Source organism: Urocampus carinirostris, chromosome 15, assembly GCF_059441175.1.
Source record: "Urocampus carinirostris isolate Australia breed hairy pipefish chromosome 15, RoL_Ucar_1.0, whole genome shotgun sequence".
Taxonomy (NCBI): Eukaryota; Metazoa; Chordata; class Actinopteri; order Syngnathiformes; family Syngnathidae; genus Urocampus; species Urocampus carinirostris.
Window position 1 is genome coordinate 15470308 of NC_142363.1, and position 4815 is coordinate 15475122.

Here is a 4815-nt window from a genome sequence, read left to right on the forward strand (position 1 = left end):
TTTAACCTGACACCGAACATTAAGCCCACAGCACAACAAAGAGTGAGTTTCTTTGCCATGCAACCGTTCATCAGCAGAGTCCTGACAGCATACACTGGTTTACCCTCTCTGCATCATATGCGTCAATACCAGTCCTTCTTAACTATTCTTCCTCATTCACATACCTTGCCTACACTTTTACATTCATTAAATTAACTGACCTAGCATCCAGAGCACGTTTCACCTCCACCATCCAACCATATTTGGGCCCTCTTCTCTATTCCTTTTCTATTTCCCCTCACTTCTGCACTGCATACTCTTTTAGTCAAACGGCCTTCATTCATTCTTTCCGCATGTCCAAACCATCTCAGAACATTTTCATCAACCTTCTCAGCAAGCTCTCTCTCACCACACCAGTTCTTATCCTTACTACCTAATTTCTTAACCTATCCAGTTGTGTCACTCCACGCATACTACGCAAACATCTTATTTCAAATACATTTAACCTATTGCGCTCATGTACTCTCAACCCCCCCTGGCTCTGAGCCATACTTCACTGTTGGTACCACTACAACCTACAATCCTCACTTTGCATCCATTTCAGATCTCTACATCTAAACAATCAGTTCAGCACACCCATTGCTTCGCACCCTTCATCAACCTTCTTCTTTACATCCTTCTCCAAACCACCACCTGCTGCCACATTTGAACCCAAATACTTAACACCATCTACCTCCTGCAACTTTACACCATTCAACAAAATATCTAATCCACCTACCTCACTACCTCTTGAATACCTCATCACCTTACTCTTGTCTGTATTCACCTTAAGCTTTCTTCTCTTTCACACTGTCAATCTGCAAACAGCTGACTTACATGCAGGCCCCCCCTAACAGACTATACCTGTTCTCCCTGCTCTTACACGCACCACTCAATCCATATACACATTGAACAGCCAAGGTGACCTGACACACTCTTGCCTCAAAACCACTCTTAATGGAAACCACTCCTCTCTTTACTCCCCACTTTCACACAAGCTCTACTATACGTATTCAATCTTTGCACAGCATGCAGGATCCTGCCACCCACCCAATATATTTGCCACAGTTCCTCCTGATCTACCCTGTCATATGCTTTATCTAAATCCATAAATGCCCAATACACCTCTCTTCCTTTCACTATAAACGTTTCGCACAACTGCTTAACTGCAAAAATCGGATTTGTGCACCCCCTTCCTCTTCTAAACCCCCACTGTTCCTGCCTAAGTAATCCTTCTCTTATCCCTTATTCTTCCGATCAAAATCCTGCCATAAAGCTTTCCTACCACACTCGACAGTTTTATTCCGCTCAAACTATGACACACCAGCCTGCCACCTTTCTCTTTGTACAAGCCAACCACATATACACTATGCCAGTCCTCTGGTACCACTCCAAGCACAAAACATAAATTCAACAACCTTACGAGCCACATTTATCATAGATTCACCACATCTCTTCATAAGCACTACCATGCAGCAATCCAACGTAGCAGCCTTCCCTTCATATATTGACCCAACTGCTGCTTCCAACTCCTACCTTGCAATCTCCCTCTCATTTTAATTAACCAAACAAAGGCATCTGTCTACCACCCACAGGCACAATACACACCTCCCTCTCATCAGTCACATTTAAAAGGTCACTAAAATACTCTGCCCATCTTTCACGCACCTCTTGCGTGCCCTTCCAACAACAGCCTGCCATCCTGATCTTTCACACTCTCCTGACCCGTCTCCCCTTCCTTATCCTCTTCACTTCCTTCCGAAACATCCTTTTATTCTCCTAAACTTCCTCCCTCATCTATCATTCATTTTCATTTTATACATCTCATATACTTCCTCATCATTGCTCTGTAACCATTTCCTAAATGATATGTCTTTTCCACAAATGCTGCTCTTACATTCTCATTCCACCACTCACTACCTTTTCTTACACCTCCACCAACTTTGCGCATTCCACAAAAAAACTAGTGCGCTTTAAGTATGTCTTCAGACATTCCCACTCTTTCTCCACTCCCCCTACAGATCTTCCCCAAACCATGTCAAAACACTCCCTCTCACATGCCCTTTCTTTCCATTACCCTGCCACTTACCACACACTCTCAAATTTGCCTCCACTAGATAGTGGTCAGACATTCCACCTACTTCACCGCTCTACATTCACATCCAATAATCTCCCACACACATTCCTACTGATCAACATGTAATCAATCAATGCTCTTTTACCCGTTTGTCCATCTGCCACTCTAAACCTTGTGTACAGTACTTGTTGACATTCTTCCTAAACATGTTATATCCTACCATTGACTCCCGCCCCAGACACATTACAATCAGTCTCTCGCCACTCTCATTCACTCCTGGGACACCAAATCTTCCAAACACTCCTTCCATCCTCACATTACCAACTCTAGCATTCAAATATCTCAACACAACCACATGACAATTCACTCCAAACTGTGCAACACTCTAGAACAGGCGTGGCTAACCCGGTCCTAGAGAGCCGCACGTCCTGCATGTTTTGGAGGTTTCTGTGCTCCAACTCAGGTGATGCCAATTTTCAGCTTGTTAGCAAGCTTTGTGAGCTTGATAATGATGAAGATGGTCGGAATCACCTGTATTGGAGCAGAGAAACCTCTAAAACATGCAGGATGTGTGGCTCTCCAGGACCGGGTTAGCCACCCCTGCTCTAGAATTTATTCCTCTCCTCACATCTCTGAGTACCTGGACCATACACATTTAGAAAAACCCACATCTCGCTTTCCCACTTAACTCACATCGGTCTCCCGGACACCTCTTTTCATTCCGGTACTCTCTTTCACTCTCTCACTCACCAACAAAGCCACACCTTTTCTAGCTCTTCTGCCGACCACTTTGCTAAAACACACCTCACCACTCCCTCTCAAACGAGTTTCACTCAATCCAAAGACATACAACCTTCTTCTCAGAAACAAACTTCCCATTTTTCCTCTCTTACTCTCAATCGGACTACAACCATGTGCGTTCAGCACCTCAAGTTTTAGCGTGGTTGAGGGCACTCCACCCTCTGTGCGATCTTGGCCCTTTCTCGGTGATTGATACAGAGGAGGGGATTCCCAGCTCTGTCGCTATGCCCCTTTAAACCGCCTCTTGTGTCATGCAGTAGATACAGTAGGAGAATTCTAGTTTTCTGCAGCAGCATACGTATGTAAGCATATAAATAAGCATATCACTCACAGCGCATGCCCCCTCCCCACAAAGGAAAGCATAGTCATATTGGAGGATTCTATTAAAGATAAAAAATTACAGCTGAAGCCACATTGAGTTCTCTGGCTTGGAAAGTGGGGGAGGGGCTTATATATTTTCAGACCACACACTTTAGGGGTACTGTAAGTAACACGGGACATATGTTTTTCTAGGTACCTTCCCTTTTAAAGTAATCTTAATTATTGTTCTCTATCTGAAGGCAGACAACAAGTCTACACTTTTCAATAAAGATGCCAATATTCTGATAATCTGAATTTTGAGGAAGGAAAGTATCAGGAAACCAGAACAGACCAGTGGACCCCAGAGCATTCGTTTAAGTCTTTTATTAAGGAAGCGTTCAGGGCTTGCTGGAGACGTGATGGCCGTCAGATGTCAGCAGCGGCGCCGGGGAGATCACTTCGGAACGAGTCTGGAATCGTAGTGCGGAAGTCAGGCAGGTCGTGTTTACCGGGGCTGGAGAGGAGATCGAAGCGTGGGACGGAAACAGGTCGGAAACGGGTAAGCAGAGTTCTTAAATGAACGGGATATCAGGAGAAACACACAGAGTTACAAATGTACACTCTGACACTGCTCTCTGGACGCAACGCGCTTAAGAGTGAAGTGCCAGCCAATCTGAAGGCGCCCACCCAGGCGCCATATGATTGCTCCAGGCGATCTGAGTTAGTAATCATGACAGAAAGGAAGGAAAATCATCATTTCCGCCCCTATCAAGCTGCTTGTTTTGCACGTGCAAGTACTGTACCTGACTCTTAAATGAACTCAAATTACCTTTTTTTCATCTTTTGGGGGATTTGGGTTCGTATTGAATTGTATTTTAAACTGTCCTTTTCTTACTTTCCTTATTTTCATCCCAGAATAAAGGAAAACCGCGAGCAAGCTCGTGAAATCTATCACCCCTGTCCCCTCCGCCGCCTTTCCTCAAGCCTAATGCACTTCGTGGCCGGAACAGCGATTATTAAAGTAAGATAACAGCATATAGGTGCGGTGAGAAGAATATATATGAGGCTCTTTGAACTAACCATTGTTAACACATACTTAATAAAGTAAATATTTATTTTAATTTTGTTAAGGAATTCTCAAACCACACAACCCACCATTAATTATTTAAGAAAAATATCAAACATGATAAAATATATTTTTAATATAAAATATACAGTAAAAGGGTAACAATATACTATAGTAAGGTCCAAATTCAAAACCAATATGAATGATCTATTATATCTCCTATGCCACGGTGACTAAAAATAAGAATAAAAACTTACTTACTCAAATTACACATGAGAATTAAAGATTCAAAAAAATAAATAAACTGGTGCTCGGAATTATTTTTGTTAACATTTTCGATAGTCGTGTATTTTTTCATGAAAAAAGCATGACTCGGGACAAAAAAGTTTGAGAATAACTGACTTCAATTTTTTAAAATGTTTGTATTTAACTATTTCATTTTTGTCATATTCACACAACGATACTACAAAATACCGTTTATAACATGCAATATAGTAATATGATCTTTGGGGAAAAAAGGCGTTTTTCCTACTGCGACAGAAAACGGTCAATT